Raw genomic sequence first — 20,716 nt, forward strand, 5'->3', positions numbered from 1 at the left:
AAAGCTCTACTATATAGCTATTCTAAAATTGTCACCAGGGAAAGTACAGGGGACATCAGGACAGTCACACTATTTTCAGCAATCTCATGAAAATATTCAACATCATTAATGAGTGTGAGTTGCATTGAAGGACATATTGAAATCAGCATTCCTCCACTATATTGGTCATGGGGAATGGATTAACAGGGCCATATATGGAGTACCTTGTGTATTTTACAACAGAGAGAACTTACTTATTAACTGCTGCAACTCACACTGAAACCAGGCTTGTGAAGGGAGAATCACTGTAGCACTGAGATTCCGACCCAACCATGTTCTGCAAGGCTTTTAGTTTCTGAGAATATGATCGTTGTACTTTGAAGAATCTTGACATAATATAAACAGTTTATTTGAGAAGATCTTAAAAAATCTTAAATGAAGATTCTTCGGTCAACACTTGCAGTTCTACGTCTTTCTCAAGTGGGATTCAGCACCTTCTTCTAGAATAGTCTGGACCACCAGGGGAATGGTATCATCAACAAAACTCATCTCAACCCAGCTTGTTAGGCTGGTTTAACTGACTTTAACAAGTTATATAGGAAGCTTAGTATCACCAATCTTTAATAGGGTGCCTGTTTAAAGCATCAGAGACACTCTTGACATTGGTGATGAGTGCTTTCATTTTTATGGCCAGGTTACCAGAAGGACTGGTTAAAGAACATGTATAAAATTATGTAGGAGGTCTAGAAAAAGAAGAGGAAGAACTTAAAAGTCCAATATATAGAAGACAGACTCATATAGTAATTAAGGGAATGGGCTCTGGAGTAAAAATCTAGATTAGCCTCTTAGAAGCTGGATGACCTTGGGTAAGCCATTTAACTGCTCTGAATCTCAGTTTTGCCATTTATTCTATAGGAAAATATTAAGACCTCACAGAGTTCTTATGAGGATCACATGATTTAAACATGTGACAGGCTTTGCACAGTGTGTCTGGAAACATATCTTAACAAATATTGGCTGTTCTCACAGTTATGGTCATTGTTTTAGTTTGCTCAAAACTTCTGGGAGCAAAATACCAGAAACGGGTTGGCTTTTACATTGGGGATTTATTAGATTAAAAGCTTACAGTTCTGAGACTGTGAAAGTGTCCAAATGAAGGCATCATCAGAGATGCTTTCTTCCCGAGCTGTAGCTGTGGGTTATCAGGTACGCAGTGGGGTCTGCTCCTTTCTCCTCTCTTCCCTGGGCTTAATTGCTTCAGCTTTGGGCTGCTCTGTCTGTGGCTTTTCTTTCCCCCAAGTTCACGGATTTCAACTTCCGGGGGCCTCTCTCTGTCTCTGCCACATTTTTCTGTGTCTTAACACAGATGCTGATACTTTTAGATATTGTGCACTGAAACATGTGATGGTCTGATTAAATATTCCCTGGAACCACATGGGACAGGGGCATGTGTCCAACACATTTTGGTAAATGGCTGTTTTAGTTCCATGGGCTGCTCAAGCAAATACTATGCAATGGGTTGGCTTAACCAATGGTAATTTATTGGCTTAGAGTTTTGAGGCTGAAAGAAAGTCCAAACCAAGGCATCGTCAAGGCTGTGCTTTCTCCCTGAAGGCTGTGGTGTTCTGGGGCTGGCTGATGGTGATCCTTGGCTCCCCTGTCACATGAAAAGGCACACGGCAGTGTCTCTGGTCTCTCCCTTCTCTTCCTGGTTCCATGGATTTCAGTTTCTGGCTGCTGCTTCTGTGGTTTTCTCTCAGGCTGAATTTCACTCTGTTTTTAAAGGACTCCAGTAATAGGATGAAGACCCACCTTGATTGAGTCTTAATCACGCCTTACTTGAAGTAACCTCATCAAAAGGTCCTACTTCTAATGGAACTGAAGGACTTACTTATACCTACCTGAATGGATTGTATTTAAGAAATGTTTTTTCTGGGGCATATAAAGCTTCAAACCACCACAGTGGCCTTACCTCAGAGAAGGGAGACGTCTGGAAGAGACTTGAAGCATTTGGAAAAACTTAAGTTCTGGAAATGATGAAGCATTTTTAGAGAAAGCAATGTGGAGAGAAGTTGGTATAATACAATCTTGTAAGGCTACAAATAATGATAGTTTTTTTCCCCATCTATTTTTTTTTAATACATTTTATTACAGAAGTTGTGGCCTTAAAAAATAATCACACGCATGTGTAGAATTCCCATACAACAACCCTTCATCAACACACCACACTGTTTTAATGATAGTTTTTAAAGGAAGCACAGCTCAGGGATACATACTTGAATAAACTGGTTTAGGGTAATTCCCAGACCCTTAGAGTACCTAAACCAGAAAGAATCATAGACAATACCTTTTCCAACCACCTTGCTGCATAAATGTATTCCCAGACTGGAGCATGAACTGGTCAGAAGACAAGTGAAAACACAGACTGTCCTATACTTGTAGGTGACTCCATGTGTGCAGACTTGGATTCTCTGAAGTGTACTAAAAAATAATTTTTGCAACTGAAAAGACTGAGCACAGTTTGGAGCTCTCATACATTCCTGAGGAGCACCTACTAGATACAAGACACTCTGCTAATCACTAGTACATGAAAAGAGAGACATCACTGCTGTTTTGTTAAAGGTTCACAACCCATCCATGCAACAAATACTTCTTGAGCATCTAATATGTGCCAGTATTGATCTCCATTTCAGGCATGTGGAAAGAGTTCATCATCTAGTTAGGGAGACAGATACATAAATAGATAACTAACATAGCGTTTTAAGTACTAGATATAATAGAAAGGTGGAGGAGCTTTCTATTTAGGATAATGGTCCTGGTGGAGTTTGACACACACATTCCAGGGAGAATGCAGGCAAAGACAGTGACGCTACCTCTTACCCCCTCTCTCTTAAACCCATCTTTTCTCCTCATGTGCACTGCCATCACCCTGGTCTAAAATACCATCATCTCTTACCTGGATTACTGCAATATCTGAAAGCAACAGTTATGTTGCTTTCATCCACTTGTTTCTCTTAATACATTTGCCACACAGAAGTCATGTGATCTTTCTGGAATCTGAATCTGAGTCATATCCCTCCCCTTCCCTAAAACTTTTCAAAGATGACCACTGCCCTTAGAATATGTAATAATCTTTATTAATGAAAATGGTGATAAAAATAGTAACTTTACATAGAGCACCCTATGTACTGGGGGCCAGTCTATAATACATGCTTTATATACATTAACTCACTTAAAATATCATAATCTTATAAAATAAAGGATAAAGTCTTTTCTGTAGCATATATGGCCCTCTTGTACATCTCTTTCTTTAGAAGGCCACATTGACCTTCTTTCAAATCTTTGGATTTCTGTTTTTTTCCTGGTCAAGGATCTTCTTATAGGCTAAATCCTTTGACTTCTCACCCTCCCTCCAATCAATTTAGACATCTGTTATTCCACACCCTTATAACTTTTCACTTTGTCTTCTTAGTACAGCTTATATCACTTTTAAAATTAGCTGTTTGACGTCTTTCTTGCTTTTTCAACTATAAGGTCCACCAGGGCAGAACTGTAAGTCTCTTTTTCACTGCTCTACCCTAAATATCTGCACTTAGTAGGTGTAGGATGAAGAGTCCTTGAGGGAGACTGAAAAGTGGCTCAGAGAGGAAGAAGGGAGACCAGGGGTTATTATCAGGAAGCAGGAGAGGAAGGAGTGAAAAAGAGGGAGTCTTCCACCAAACAGCGTTACATGCCTTACGTAGTAGGAAAGATAAGGATGGAAAAGTGCTCAGTGGGTTTAGCAACAAGGAGGTTAATGGTAAGAAAGTTACAGAACTGGGAGGAGTGTGCTGGGTCACAGTGGGATAAGGAATGAATGGGCATATGAAAGGAAGTATGGAGAACTCTTCCTGACCTTGGCTGGGATGGGGAAGAAGAAGGGAATAGCAGCTGTGGATTCTACAATATAGAAGGGTATATGACTATAGGATGGTTTTGTAAGGAGTGATAAATATATTTTATTAAGCTGAGGAGAAAAAAATAGTTGAAAGAAATTGAAGATAACAGGAAGCATGGGGAAAAATATAGGGAATCAAGCAGAGGGCAATGGGGAAGGGATAGCCTTAGAAAGGAGAAAGGGTACATACGTCTCTTCCATAGAGCCCAAAGGGAAAGAGGTGAGAGTAAGTCCAAGAGGAGATACAGTTCCAGATGTGGGGGTGGGAAGCTGGTGGGGCATAAGCCTAGAGTTTCTCAGTGATGTGGTAGGCAAGGTTTTCTACTGGAGGGGTTATGAGTAAAAGCTCAGAAGCTCAAAGTGGTCTTTACTGGAGAAAACCTCGAAAGGCCTAGGAGGATAGAGTGACTTAAACTCTTTCAGTTGAAGATTTACTGGGTCATGCCTCATCACACACATTTTAGAATTGTATTCCCGAACCACAAAAGTAAAAAGTAAGAAGTAAAAATTCAGTTTGAATTCTACTCAAACTGAATGATCCAGAAAGAAAAAGATTTTGGGGACTGCTCTGTCTCCTGCCTTTAATGTTTTAGGTAATAAAGAATGAGTAATAGAAAATTTAATGGAAAGGGAAAAGCACAGTCTTTTCCCCAATGCTTAGAAAAATAAAAGAAAATAGCTTACCTGTTGTGGAGATTGTCCATTAGGTTTCTCTGTAAGTTTAACTTCTCTTTCTGCAACAACAAAAAAATTGAAAATTGAGGACTTAAAGTTGCCTCCTTATCACAGACAAGTTACACAGCGAAATGCTGACAGCAGGAAAGTGTTTCCTGAAGGGCAATAGGCAGTGATGTGTAGTGAATGGAGTTGTCTGCGACAGTACTGGCCCTGATCTAGAAACCTTAGCCCAGGCTGGGGAGCACTTTGAGATGTGTCAGACCTGTATTTGCAGCCCAGCTCCTGCCACTCAGCAATCAGCAAAAAATGGACTCAAGGTTCAGTTTGTCATTATAAAATAAAATTGACGTGAGATTTAAATGGCACAAATGCAAGTTGCTGATTATACTCTGGCCCTGTTGGAGTTTAATAGTCAAAAGTTGTCATTATTATTTACTACTGTTGATAAACAATGCATGACAATACCCCTCTTCTCTGAAGGGTAAAGTTTCTACTATGTAAAAAAACCCTTCTAGGAGTTTGCTCCATGGGGTCCTATCAAACACAAAGTGTCATTGAATAAATGTATGGTATTTCAATAAAATATATAGTTTAGAAATTATCTTTGCTTATAGTGAAATGTAGTGATGTTGGGGAAATAAAGCAAATGCTCAGTTTAACAACCTCTCTGCGATTACTAGAATAATTTACTATATATGCACACATCTTTTTTGGGAAATGCTCTTTATTCCACCAAGTAATGATGGAGATAATGAATTCCATCTTAAATTTATTATATAAGTTGAGATGGTCACAATTTTGGGTGATTCAATTTTATATTCCTATCAGCAACATGATTTCACTCGGTATTATTTTTTATTGTTCAATAATCCCCTAAAATATAACACATTGCTAAAATGTCACACTTCATTCTGTTTACTCAAAATCAATTCAAATACTAGTCTATAAGGAAGACACAGAAGGAGAGAGAGAGATGAGAAAGGCAAAGTCCATACCCTCATCGGGCTAACCTTCTGACTGTGGTAGACAAGGAGATAAGAATATACAAATAACTCAAATATTATGCAGAGTACAGATAATGTTATCTTAATTTGCCAGAGCTGCTGTAGGAAAGTATCACAGACTAGTTGGCTTCAACAATAGGAATTCACAGTCTCACAATTTGGAGGTTAGAAGTCCAAAATTAAGGTGTCATCAAGGTGTTGTTTTCTCTGATATCTGCAGAGTTCTTGTAGTGGCTTGCTGGAAATCCATAACTCAATCTCTGTCTCTATCACATGGCTATCTAAGTCCCCATCTGTCTCTTCTGACTACTTCCAAATTTCCTCTGCTCATTGGAAATTCAGCCATATTGGATTAAGGGCCACCTTTATTCAATTTGGCCTCACCTTAACTATTAACATCTTCAAAGATGCTATTCACAAATCCATTCACACCAACAGGACTGGGGTTAGGACTTGAACATAATTCAATCCGTAATGAATGCCATCAAAGGAACAGAAACCAAACTCTGAGGAGGTTCAAGGACTGGGGGACTGTGTAACTGGACAGCTTCTAGAAGTTACGATTGAAAGATGGGTGGACCCATGGCAGACAGAAAGGGAGTGATGGCAGGGTGTGGTGGGAAGGCCTTTTAGATAGAAGGAACAATGTGGCAAAGAGGAGGTAAGAAAGGATGGAGGATTATTTAGTTGACAAATAATACTGAACTCATACTGTGTGCCAGGCCCTGCTAGGTACCAGGAAACTATAGCGAAGGGGACACCATGTTGCATGCTCTATAGAACGACAGCCTCATGGCAGAAGAGTAAATATTCTGAACTGTCTGTGTTCTAAAGAGTAAGCAGTGAGGAGAAGAATTGTGGAGAATGAAGATTTAATTGGAGGACCCTGAATCACTCCAATGAGTGAGATGAGTAGAAGGAAAACATAGAATTGTAGGGTCTGGAAATCTACATTTATGGCATGGAAAGATTCTGGGTAAAAGAAACAGAGAGAAAGCTGTGGAAAAGGTTTAAGATCTAGGATTCCACAGTGTCACAGCTTGAGATATCAGGTCCCAGGTAAAAAGTATCAAATGCTGTGCAGAGGTCTGAGAAAATTCTTAAAGTCAAATCCTTCTCTTGACTTCAATAATACTGAACTCTCTCTAGAACAAATCCAAAATCCACCTGTATAGCCATACCCTGGCTCCTAAGCATCAGACCCACATGTTGCATGAGTGATATAGCATTGCTGAAGACAACGCTCCATTGTGCAAAAGACAATGGAGAAAAGGACATTATTGGCATATGAAAAAATCCAAATATAGACTGTAGGTTTTATATCACTGCTAAATTTCTTTCACTTGGTAACAGTACTGAAGGTGGTTACATAAGTGAATATCATTGATCTTAGGAAATGGAAATATTAAATATTCAAGGAGCATGATGCATACAATCCATTCTCAAAGGTTTAGAAAATAGATAAATAAACAGCTAGATGGATGGATACATAGAATGATACAGAAAATGTGGCAAAATGTTAAAAGTTGGTGAATCTGGGTATCTGGGTGAAGAGTACGTTGTAGTTCTCTAACCGGCTTTGTATTATTTTTGCAATTGTTCTGTAAATTTGAAATTATTTCAAAATTAAAAGTTAAAAAAAAAGACAATGGAGAGACACAAGTTGTAGAGTTTGGGAAAGCAAGATGGATATGGAATATGTGACAAGGTTTTGAGGCCTTTGAAAGTAGGCCCAGATGACTAAATGTGACATGCTTGGAAACAGGGAGCAGCAGTAGGATCTTGAGCAGTATGGAAGCCATATCTCAGAAAGACTTACCAGGCAGGAGTAAGCAGGGAAACTTATAAGAGAAAGGGGTTGTGTACAGGGAGACTTGATAAAAGTTTATCCTTTGAATTAAGTGATGAGATGAAAAGAGTCTGGTATGTGATGGCATCAAAGGGAATCCCGAGGAAAGGACCAATCTAGAAAACTATTTTTTCAAACTCTCCTTGATTTTCAAGTTAGCATTAATTTCTACCTTTCCTAGTTTCTCTTAGCAGTTTGTTTAGGTATCTATTATGTATAGTGCCTTGGAAAAGTTATGTTGCTCACTAAGCTCTCTTACCTTTGGTGTAAAATGACAATGATAATTTACCTTTCTCATAGTGTATTAAGTGAAAGGACACATATAAAGTACTGAACACAGTGCCTGGTACAAAGTATGGTCTCAACATACTCTTCATTCATCAGTCATCATTGCCATGATCATCGTTTTAGTTTGCCAACTGACTGCTGATGCAAAGTACCAGAAATGTGTTGGCTATTGTAGCAGTTTGACATTATTTAAGAATTCCTAAAAGAGATATGGATTATGTTCATAAACTGGTCTGCTCTTGAGTGTAATCCCCTTTGATTTTATTAGATTCAGCTGAAATGTCTTTGATTAAATTATGTTAAGACTAGGGCTTGATTCAACCAAGTCAGTAGGGTGTAACTCAGGGTTGATTCCTACCCCCTTGATGGGCTATATAAACCGACACTCAAGACATCACACAGAAGATATAGAGAAGACAAAAGAGAGAACTTTGTTAGTTTAACTAACTTTATTAGTTAGTTAGCCATTTCCCTGACAGTTTACAGTTGACCTTGTGAAAAGAACAAAGCAGTCGAGTATTGAAAAAAATGAGCCCTCCAGTCTATAGCTGAGATTGGAAGAAGCTGGGCCCAAGGAGCCTTAAGAGGAAGAGGAAGGCTGAACTTTTGCAACCATCTTGCTTCAACACGTGGCAACAGAATTGGGTGAGAAAATTCCTCTTATGATACATTGAGTTGGACTCTTTAGGGCCTTGTAACTGTAAGCGTTTACCCCAAATAAATACTTTTTATAAAAACGAAATGATTTCTGGTACTTTGCCTCAGCACCTCTTTGGCTGACTAATATAGCTGTTATAAAGGGTACTTATTTGGAGTAAAGCTTACACTTCCAAGCCTGGGAAAAGTTCAAGTCAAGGCATAATAAGAGGAAAGTGGATTTGGCTCAAACATTTGGGCACCCACCTACCACATGGGAGGTCCTGGGTTTGGTTTCCAGTGCCTCCTAAAGAACATTAGCAAGATAGTGAGCTGATGCAACAAGATGACTCAATGAGGAGACACCACAAGCAGGGAGTGGATGTGGCCCAAGTGATTGGGCACCTCCCTCCCATGTGGGACATCCTAAGTTCAGTTCCTGGAGCCTTCTAAAAGAAGATGAGCAGACACAGAGGGCACACAACAAGCAGAGAGCAAGTGCAAATAACGAGGAGCGGGGGTAGAAATAAATAAAATAAATCTAAAAAAAAAAAAAGGCACAGTAAGAGATGCTTTCTCACCCAAGTCAACTGCCAGGTTGTAAAGGAAGATGGCAGGCAATCTCTGCCTTCTCCTCCAGAATCCATGGTCTCTTGGAGCTCAGCTGTGAGCAACCAGGCATAGAGCTTATCTCTCTCTCTCTTTTTTTTTAGGAGGTAATGGGGATTGAACCCAGGACCTCATACATGGGAAACAGGCACTCAACCAATTGAGCTACACCTGCTCCCCAAAGACTTATCTCTTTCTGGGCCTCCTATATCAGTCTCAGCTGTTCTGCTCTCTTTCCAAGTTTAGCAGTAAGTTATCAGGCAGAGAGTAGGGTTGGTCTCCTCTTGAGCTACTCTGTGGGCCCAGCCTCTTTGAGTCTCTCAAGGGGTTCGGTTTTCCTGCAGTCCTCTCTCTCACATTGCAGAATCAAATGTGACAGCTTCCTTTCTCCTGTGTCTATACATGTGACTCTGGGTATATCAGACCCAGCAGAGGTTGGGACTCAACTTGAGCCACATCTCACTGATGTAGTCCAATCAACAGCCCTAGAGCAATCTTATCAAGTTATCTAATCAAGGGCCTCTCAACTGAATTTAATGCAACCAAAGGGTATCACACCTAGAGGAATAGATTAGTTTACAAACACAGTATTTCTCTTTTTGGGATAATTTCAAACTGTCAGAATCATGACCATCATTTTTGAGTTTACTAAATTTCCTTCCCTGCCTCTATACTGGAGGTTCATTAAGTGTAATGATTGCATCTCATTATCTTTGCTTCCTCAAAAGGGAATAAGAAGTAGGACTTCCACTAATATATACTGAATGTTAAGAAAAAATACCAGATCTCCATGAAAGAAAGGATTTAGGAGATGAAAGAAGGCATTGTTAAAATTATTCTTACTTTTGGATTCTGACAGATGAGAAGAATGGTGGTTCCAAAGCACAGCCTGTAGAAGGACAATTGTACAGGGTTGGAGAGACTCTGAATTCAGTATTTAGATTATTGGGTTGAAGTGATAAATGGGGAGATGAAAAGAGAAAGATGGAAGTCTGAACAAATATACCCAACTTCTTCCATTAAAATAAATATATCCAACTTCTTTCATTAAAATAAAAAACAAACAAAAATAAACTTACAGGGAGAACACCAAAGGAGACAAAAACAGAACACTCATGGATAGGAAGTAACTGACCTACCAAATCAGTAGTTTGGAAAACAAAGAACTAGCCCAATTTACATAGTAGAATCCTTGAAGTCCCTAGGAAATGTCAGTCCACAATACCTTTGGGAAGTAGGAATGAAGACCGGAGGGCCAAAATGAAGAACAAACTAGAAGTAGTTTAAAAAGGAGTCAGGGGAAGCAGACTTGGTGCAATGGATAGGGTGTCCGCCTACCACATGGGAGGTCCGCGGTTCAAACCCTGGGCTTCCTTGACCCATGCTGCTGTGTGCAAGGAGTATCCTGCCATGCAGGAGTGTCCCCTGCGTAGGGGAGCCCCATGCGCAAGGAGTGTGCCCAGTAAGGAGAGCCACCTAGCGGGAAAGATAGTGAAGCCTGCCCAGGAATGGCGCCGCACACACGAACTGACACAGCACGATGACACAACAAAAAGAAACACAGATTCCCAGTGCCACTGATAAGGATAGAAGCGGTTACAGAAGAACACACAGCGAATGGGCACAAAGAGTAGACCACAGGAGTAGGGGAGGAATAAATAAAAAAATAAATCTTAAAATAAAAACCAGTCAGGCTCTTAATCCTTTTATGCATCTGGGCGGGGACTCTAGGCACTGTGGAGGGCAGGGGTCTCCCACCCAGAATGAAGATTCAGTGAATGTGTGTGCATGGAATGCTGAGAGGCTTAGCCTGACTCCTTTTCTCGGCTCAGAACGTGGGCAACCATCCTCCAGGCAAAAGCAGGGAAGAGTCTTCTCTGAAGAAATCTGATCAGCCTAAGAACCGAGGCTACAGTGAATTTCCCAGCAATTTGCCTACTCTGTGGTTCCTTCTACAACAGACAAATCTCCACACTTTCCAAACTGCTAGTAAGCTTCAGATTCCCCAGGTCTTATACAAGTGTAATAACCAGGTGTCTGAGGAAAGTCTCTAACCTGAAAAGTAGACATTGAAACCAACCAACTAACCAAGAAACAAAAAAGCATTTGGAGAAAACAGAGTAGGGAAAAGAAAACTTAAAACAACAACGAAAAACCCCCAAATCACACACATACATAAAACAAATGGCAATAATATCTTTACCATGTCATTTGCACTATAAAGAACAGAAGGCTATTCTTAAGTCAGAGAGCAAAAAGAGCTCTTGAAAATTAAAACAAGCCAGCAAAATAAATATTTCAATATAGAAACTAGAAAAAAAAGATGGGAAAAGCTCCTTTAAGTAGCAAAAGGGACAGATATAGAAAGCCAAATAGAAAAGATAAAAAATTAGAGGATTAGTCCACAAGGTGCAATATCCAAATAAAAGGAGTTTAAGAGAAAACAAAGAAAAGGTGGAAAGGAATTCCTTAGCAAAATAATTTGAGAAAAATTTGCGTAACTGAAGGATGTGAATTCCTAGACTAAAAGGGCTCATTAATTGCACAGTACAATGGATAAAAATAAGCTCATGACAAGACACAGCAAAGTGATATTTCAGAAGCACAAATAAGTGAAGATCCTATAGGCTTCCAGGGAGAAAGAAAGGAAACAAGCAAGCAAACAAGCGACCCCCAGCATATATAGAGATCCGCATGGTTCTGGACTTTTTAAACATAAAGGACCTAGAATTCTAAACCTGTACAAATGACTTCTTAAGTCAGAAGGTAGGATAAGCCATTTTACCATCCACATACCTTTTCTCAGGTGGCTACTGGAGGATGTAACAAACCCATAAGGAAGCAAACCAAGAGGAAGACACGGGGTACAGGAAATAGGGCATTACACACAAGAGGGAGGCAAGAGTAATCCCCAGGTTGAGGGTGACAGGAGACCTGAGGAGGCTAGTGATGTACAGGGTGGAAAGGACAACCCTTCCAGATTGAAGGTAGGAAGGCTCTGGATGGCTTTCTTTTAGGAGAGGAAATTCATAGAATATCTGAAGTGTCTCTGTGATGGTCAAGTTTTTATGCTCCCTTGGCTGTGTTATGGAGTCTAGTTGTTTGGTCAAGCAAGCACTGGCCTAATTGTTATTGTGAGGGTACTTCATGGATTAAAATCATTAGTCAGCTGAATCAACAAAAGAGATTGCCTTCAGCAATGAGATAAGTCTTAACCAATCACTTGAGGGCCTAAGAGAGGGAACTGATGATTTCAGCAGTCAGAAAGAATTATTTCAATCTCCACTTCAGCCAGCCAGCTTCTCCTGGGGAATTCATGGACACCTTCATTGGAGTTCCCAACTTGCAGCTTGCCCTATTAAATTTGAACTTGCCAATACCCATGGTCGCAGGAGCCAATTCTTATAATATATCTCTTAATATTTACATATGTATTCTGCTATTTTATTTCTTTGGAGAACCCTGACTAATACAGTCCCAAAGAGAGAAGATTTATACAATAGGAAAGAGTTTGGGGTTGAACTGGTAGAAAGTATATGGAACACTGAGCAAATGAAAAATTTCAGCTAATTTAAATAGCCATTTGTTAACTCCAGAGAAAAAGCTGTGTAGGAAAGAAAATATAATTATAATTTACTACCTGGCTTATCTGTGAATAGCATTTGCATAGCCGTAATTAATTAAATATTAGATATTCTTCTAATCAAAATTGGTTGGAGGGGGTTTAAGTGGCAAAAGGGAACATTCCTCATGTGTGGTGAGGGAAGGACATAGAAACTAAACCTTCAAAGTGGCAGATAATGCCTAATACTGGAGGGAAAAAATCAACAGAAGCATTCATTTAGAGAAAAAGAGACAAATACCAAAACAATCAGCTAAATGAGTTAAAAGAGATTTTTTTTCTGAGGAAATGAAAATGTGGCAGAAAGTGGGACTGGGGACTTGTAGAACTAGAGGATTCGTTAATATATACACACATATATCTATAATAAAAAAGGAAACTGTCCAAATATGATGGAGGAGAGGAAGAGGACAATCCAGAGGTGATGTCCTATAGTGGTTGCACACACGCATCAAACACGTAGGTGAGCAGCCTGAGCAACAAATTGCCTTGATGTAAGAGCAGAGTTATGAGAAAGACTAAACTAGGTGATAGGAGGTAATGACAACGATGCTTTAGAAAAAGCCAACTCATATTTATTTGTTCAACCTACATTTATTATTAAACATCTTATACTCTTGGCTATGCCAAGCCGTAGTGACTGATCGTAACAGGATGAAGACAGTCTGTGAGGTGGGCAAAACAAAAACAAATAATTATGATCCAGTGATATAGGAGCTTACAAGTAAAGTGCTATGAAAGTGTGGGCACCAGGAATCTACCTTGCAGAATATTCTATAGCCATGCAGTTTTAACAAGCACATTCCAGCCACACATGGCTATTTAAATTAGCTAAAATTAAATAAAATAAAAAAAATTCTGTTTCTCGGTTCACTAGCCACATTTCAAGGGCTCAAAAGTAATATCTGGCTAGTGGTTACTATACTGGAGAGTATGGACACAGAACATTTCCTTCTTTGCAGAAATTTTACCGGATAGCACTGGTCTAGAGGTTCTTAAATGCTAACTTTTACAGCATATTCAAGTACAACATTAAACTCCTAAAGGGACTCACATTCCATGACCCTTACAGAGTGTGGCGTCTTGAGAATATTTATGAACTCAAAGAGAGATTATGCTTGTAAACTGGTCTGTTCCTCTGGGTGTTACCCCTTTGAGTGTATATGATTCAGCTGACATGTCTTTAATTAAATTATGTTAAGATTAGAACTTTAATTTTACCATATCAGTGCGATGTAACTCAGATTAAGTGTTCGCACCCTTGATGGGCTGACATAAATGAGCACTTATTCAAGAAGACATAGAAGAAGATGATGAAAGAGAGTGAGTTCCATAGACACAGAAGAGGAGAGAAATTAGGTACTGTGGCCCCAGGGAGAGACAAGCCATTCGCCTGATAGTTTGCAGTTGAAGAGAACAGAGCAGTTGAGCAGCTAAGGCTGAAGAGACAGGCAGAGGTCACCCGCCATCTTGCTTTAACATGTGGCAACAGACTGGTGAGAAACCAACCTTGAGTTGGACTCTTTAGGGCCTTATAACTGTAAGCTTTTATTCTAAATAAATATCTTTTATAAAAGCCAACAGATTTCTAATACTTTGCCTCAGCACCCTGCTGGCTGACAAATACACAGAGCTTGATATTTAACAAGCTAAGTTGTCTGCATATGGAATGGAATTTTTACTTTGTTAGCAATTTAGTTTCAAGGGAGCCATCCCGGTGCTAGCGAAGGGAATATTTTTTCCTTCTGCACATACTGTTTGACCACCTACAGATGCTCAGGGCCATTGCTGTTGATGACCAGAACTCTGTGAGTCTTCGGGATGACGTGATTGCGTAGTGGAAAGAGGAGAGAACTCTGAAGCCAGAAACTCCTGAGTCTGAAGCCTTGCTCTGCTACTTATTAGTTGTGAGGTCTCAAGCAAATCTCTTGACCTCTGTGGTTCTTAGTTTGCTCATATGAGGTGTACACATAATTCATGAATCAGGATTAGCGTGGTGGAAGCACAAAAATGGCAGCTGCCATTTTTATCATTGTTTTTAATCTCCAGCAGACAGTAAGACTAGGCCCTCTTCACCTCTCACTTCTCATCACTATTTTCTGGCTTTTCTTAAAGTGTCTATCATTGCCCAAGAACTTAAGTATTTATAGCAGGCAGGGGAATTTCTGTTTAAAGAAAGTAAAGGGAAAGAGAAGAAACGGAAAAGGCACTCACCTTTACTGACTGCCCAGAACATGCTAGACCCTCTTGGACCTACTTTATGCATTCTATAAATCCTACCAATATGGTCTAGGAGGAGCTGAAGGATGAAAGGAAGGTGGTTGGAGGGGAAGGTTTGTGGGTGGGAGGAAGGAAGCGTGGATGGAGACAAATCCATACAGATATGCTGGGGTCAGATGGGCGAGGCGGGTGATGCCTGAGTGCCTTGCTAAGGGCCAACTCCATGGGACTGTAGTTCATTATAGTAACTTGTGGCACCGGGGAGGACTCACTGGTGGGGCAATAGCAGGGGAAATCAAGATTAACAAGCCAGTCTGTGACATCCATAGACAGTCTTTTTTTTTTTTTTTAAGATTTAATTTATTTCTCCTCACCCACTCATTATTAGTACTTGCTGTGTCTGTCTTCCTTGTTTCTTTAGGAGGCACTGGGAGCTGAACCCAGGACCTCAGATGTGTGAGGGAGGCACCTAATTGCTTGAAACATGTCCATGCTCTGCTTTGTTTTGTCTCTCATTATGTTTTCCTCCCCATGTCTGTTGTTGTATCATCTTATTGAATCAGCTTGTAGTATCTGCTCATTGTGTCAGCTTGCTGTCTTCTTGAGGAGGCACCAGGAACCAGACCAGGGACTTCCCATGTAGTAGGCGGGAGCTCAGTCCCTTGAGCCACATCTACTTCCCCACACACAGTCTTTTAATGCAGAGTTTATACCACAGAGTGGACAGTCCACCTCTGTTATACTTTTAAACTTCCATGCCAGGAAGGGGGTGAGGTACATACAAGTTTCTTTCCAAGTGCACTTAAATTCTAAATGTGATAAGCTTGAGTTGGCACCAACACTCGTTGCAGAAATTAACTTTTCCTTGTAATTTGTAAATGCATTCAGGTTTGTTTTCAGATTTTTTTTTCATGCAGTTTCCCCCATCCTCCATCCCATGCGGGGACACATCTGAATAGAAGGAAAAGACCTCAAGCTGGGCTCCTTTCTCTGAACAAGCTTTGCAAGCTTTGCAACATCTTCCTTGGATACGATTCAGCTGGGGGCCTTCCCTGTATTCCAAGAGCAACTCCAGCGTCCTCGCACAGGGGCCCCTTTGTTGTCTGAGGTTATGAGAAGTTAACCACTACTTCACACAAGGAAATATCTTTTCACTGTGTGAAGTAATGATCAAAGAGGAATGCTGTTTAAACCAAGGAAAACAAAACCGTGATTTAATCTAGAATCTCTGCAGAAAAAAGAAAGATCCTAGTTACTTCAAGAAAGGACAGTCAACTGCAGTGTGGGGTGTAAAATTCACTCAGCTATTGATGGATTTGAAAGTTTAGTCCTTAGTGTATACCAAGTTCTAAGTGTTTTTTAAAAAACATAAAAACGTTTTTCTTTTGATCCCTGCTGCTCACAAATATCTCCAATGTTTTCCAAATGCTTAAAGTAATTAATCCTGTTAAATAAAAAAAGTTACATATTAAATGTAATTATGCATGTGTGTGTATGTAGTATTTATTATACACAAAATTCTACTCACACAAGCACACATGAAGTTTGGGAAAGAGCAGAAAAGGTCATCCATCAACAGCTTCGTAATGCTGTGTTAGGGTAAATTTATTTCCAGTATTGGTTTCAGTTCATGTACACCTGCCTACCAATGTTACACAGCATATAAGCAACTTCTCATCTGCTTTTTCCATTAACTGTTACTCTATGGCATAGGATCACTTTTACTTTTTGGAAAAGTCACCTTACTTACAGCTTCCAAGTTCAATGTCTATAGCGTGAATACAAACACTACATAATTTTAATGCGTGAGATGATTTCAGTTTTCCTTGCCTTTCCATTATTTAATGTTCTTCTGACATGAAGTAAAGATCAATATGGGACCTACAGTGCTTACAGATGAGCATGGCAGCTAATTTCCTCCATCACAACCAGAGATGCCGGTGCCACAAGACATTACTGCTAGTCAAATTCAAAATTCCAGGTAAAAGTGCAAGGAAAACTGCCCAACAATGACCTATCTCAGTCAGAACACTTCTTTCCAAATGGTTAAAGGCCCACACAACAGATCACAGAGAATTAGAGCCTATATGCAAATCCAATTAAGTTAATAATTTTTCTTTCTCTTTGCAACTCCTTTCCAGGTGGAGGTAGCTAGGTGTCTCTCTTAACAGCAGGGCCCCCAGAAGCAATGGTTAACAGTCATCCTATAGCTCTGTAGGCATGCCAATGCCCTTTTTCATTCTTATTTATAAAGACCTTATTCCCTTTGAACTTTTCTCACATAGATGGCATTAGAGGTTTGACTCAGATATGCAAATTGTTCAGTACATGTTCATTTACCAAGGATGATGGGAAGGTGAAGAGGCAGAGCCCAGGAGACAAGTGACTGCAGCTTTAGTTTTGTCTGTTCATTTATGCACAGGAACTGAGAAGAGCATAGCTACAAAAATCTTCACTGGGTCTACGCAGGCAGTGTGCTTACACTCAACAGATTTTCAAAACCTGAAGTTGGGATTCTGAGTCTACTGTTTGACTTTGTGTATGTGTGTGATTAGTGGTGGTGATGGCGGTGGTGATGGTGGTGGTGGTGGTGGTGATGAAGGCGATGGTGGTGGCGATGGTGGCGACAGCAGTGATGATGGTGGTGGCAGTAGTGATGGTGGTGGAGGTGATGGTGGCAGTGGAGGTGATGGTGGAGGTGATGGTGGTGGTGATGGTGGTGATAGTGGCAGTGGAGGAAGCAGTGGCAGTGGTGGTGGTGGTGATTGTGGTGTGATGGTGGTGGTGATGGTGGTGGTGGTGATAGCGATGGTGGTGGCATGATGGTGGCGGTGGTGATGGTGGTGGGGATGATTGGTGGTGGTGGTGTGTTGGTGGTGGTGACTGTGGTGATACTCTCTGATGCTTGAGTATCTACTGTGGGCTTGACAGTTTACACTATCTCATTTAGCTTCCTCGCAACTATGTAGAACAAACATGTCTAGGTCCATTTTGCAAATAAGGAAATTGGTTTAGTAAGCTTACCTAACTTGCATAAATTTATACATATAGTATAAATGGTAGAGCAAGAATTTAGAGTTGTTGTTTTTTTCTTTTATACCATAGAGTCGTTACTATGGCAGAATATATGGAATGCAGGCCATCATTAAGGGTAGGTAGGTGATATGGGATACAGAAGATGAATTAACCTGCGCCTTATGATCATGAAGGGCCTCAAATATTGACTCTTGACCAGTATCTGTAAATATGTGCCCATGCCCAGCACTACCCTGACAGGATTGAGAGGAGACATTGTCCAAGATATAGTTTTGAAGTTCAGCCCCATTTTTCTATAATAAATCACCAGTAGCTCTTTACGAACTAATATTTTATCTTGAGCATAGGAAAATTACATCACCTTTATGTGCGTGCAACATTGCAAATTTGTACATGTAAGGTGTAGTATAATGAAAAACTTGGCTGGTCTTCCGGGGAGGGAACCTCTGACTCTTCGGAATTTCCGGCGACCGGAGTGTATTTTGTTATTCATTGTGGGCCTAGGACCACACCTATTAGTTCATATGCTGACGAGAAGGCAGGATAGGGCCAGCCATACCTCCAGCCATAAGGAGAGGGCTGGCCACACCAGAAAGACCAACCGTGTACTTAAGGGATTGGGAAATATGGGCATTCCTGACCTCTGGGAGGGGAGAGGTGCTGGAGATTTGAGTTCAACCAGGTGAATGTTGATTCTACTCAACATGTCCGTGTAATGGAACTCCATATAAATTTGGGACACTTGAAGCTCCAGTGAGCCTCCGTGATTGACGATGATATGGCTGAGCTGGAGGGTGACATGTTGTGAGTCCACATGGAGACAACACAAAAGCTTGCCTTTGAGACCCTCTCCGACCTTGCCCCACGTGTTTCTTCTCTTGGCTTCTTATTTGTATCCTTTTACCATAATAAAACTCTCATTATAAGTACTGCACTTTCAGTGAGTTCTGTGAGTTGTTCTAGTGAATTATCAAAGCTGAAGGGGTGGTGGGAATCCTGGAATTTGTAACCACTGGCTCAAAAGTGGTCAGATGGGCGAATGTACCTGAACTTGGAACTGGGACCTGAAGGGTCATCTTGTAGAGTAGCTCCCTTAACCTGTGAAGTCTAGGCTACCTCCCAGTAGAGTTAGAACTGTACTGAATTGAGTTACTATAGTGTTTGTAGCTGGTATCAGAAACTTTTAGAAATTGTAGAGGTTTTTGATAAACAATGTATAATCATTTAAAATATTTTTCTATTTTATAATCCTCTTTTTGACTCTGAAACTGCCACACTCTGCTGCCTGGGACCCAAAGCCCCAGGATATATGGTTCCAGTCTCACCCTAAAAGTGGTAGTGGTGATGCCCTTTTCCTCTCTCTCTCTCAGGGTTATTGGGAGAAAAAGCACACATCTTGAAATAGTTACTGGTAAGTTCTCAGTAAAGGTGGAATCAAATGAATGACTTGCTGATTTTCTGACTGAACACCTCTCATGTATGGCAGACCTGAAATAAGATCAGAAAAACATGCCGAGGTGGACTGAGGAAGCGAAGAGAGAAATGTAAATCTGCCTTCCTAGGGCCTTTTCCCACTCCTTGCTCCTACCTCTCCCGCATTGACACTGCCCTGGTGCCCACTCCATCTGCAATAATCCCCAATGGTGGGTAGAAGAGTTGCAATAACAAGGAGAAATACACAATTCTTTCCAAAACACCTCGCACTGTCACACTTAAGGAATTTTCACCGGGGCTGAGCCTGCTCTCTGGAAAACTATATTGTATGACTGACTCAGACTTCTCACTCAATTTTGTCCTCCTCCAGAAAGCTTCCTGGATCTCTTTAGGCTGGATTAGTTGTTTCAGTTCTGAACACGTACCATCTGTACTTCACATACAACAGAATTTGAATTTTTCTCAACTGAATCCTCAGTACATAGAAGAGTGCCCAATGCATAAAAGAGATTTGATAGATTTTAGGTGAATAAAAGAAAGAATTTTTACCCACTTCTAGGCTGTTCTCTGTTGGAATCTAAATTCCATGAGGAAACTCTTGCTTCACCATGGTCTCCTTGGTGTTTAACATAAAGGCAAGCACATAGTGGGGGCCCAGTATGTATTTATCTGACGGTCTCCCCTAAACTGGCCTCATACTATGAGATTCAGGACATTAGAGCCAGATTAAGGGAAAGATTAAGAAGATACTTAACTCTGGTCAAGGCCCTGCCCAACTGTGGCCAAATCAGAATGAACTTGAATGGACATGGGTTCTCATGACTGAAATTCCTGGACTTTATAATGCCATGACATCAGTGTTGTGAGTTCATCCTCTGGGAAAAATATTATCTACCTATCATGGTCAGACCACAGCCAATGACTCTGGATTTAAATTTCAACTTTCTTAGGGCAGTGATTTCCAAAATTAAAAAAACAAAATTAAGTCGATTATTTCTAGGCTATCTTTCTCATCATGCTACCTTAAATGCCACTGAAAAAGGAAAAAAAAAAGCTTTCTACCAAACAACAAAAACACAAGAGACCAAAAATTTCCTGGTTTCCTTTCAGCATCATTTCTAATGAATTAGGTAAGATAGATCTCTTAAGAAAATAAAGAACCTGGTGTATACTTCTGAATATAAAAACCATAAAAAAGTTCTGCCCGATAATCACCAGGAAAATGTGCAGACTAAGTATTTCCCACCATCACTGGGTAATCCACCAACTTTTCCAAGGAAACCAAGAGCTCTACAGACATGGATTGTCTCCATTAGATGGCATTTAAACCTGAGTCAAATGGAACTTGCCCAGGTACCTTTATCCCTGCCACATAAGCACTCCTAATCCCACAGAAGGAAAGCAATTTTCCAGAAAGTATTGGA

General features: G+C 40.4%; 1 protein-coding gene across 8 annotated transcripts in view; it reads right to left on the reverse strand.

The window, feature by feature from the left end:
• Positions 1-20,716, reverse strand: part of PGCKA1 (PDCD10 and GCKIII kinases associated 1) — a 116,009-nt gene that overhangs the window by 33,368 nt on the left and 61,925 nt on the right. For 3 of the 8 annotated variants that reach the window (XR_011649505.1, XM_058299797.2, XM_058299788.2), the window contains exon 2: positions 4,601-4,650. The gene's annotated coding sequence lies outside the window, so the exon portion shown is untranslated. Of the gene's footprint in view, positions 1-1,951; positions 2,586-4,600; positions 4,651-20,716 lie in introns of those variants that run through there. The other 5 variants (XM_058299817.2, XM_058299837.2, XM_058299855.2 and 2 more) reach the window with 3 other exon arrangements.

This window comes from Dasypus novemcinctus, chromosome 1 (assembly GCF_030445035.2).
Source record: "Dasypus novemcinctus isolate mDasNov1 chromosome 1, mDasNov1.1.hap2, whole genome shotgun sequence".
Classification (NCBI taxonomy): domain Eukaryota; kingdom Metazoa; phylum Chordata; class Mammalia; order Cingulata; family Dasypodidae; genus Dasypus; species Dasypus novemcinctus.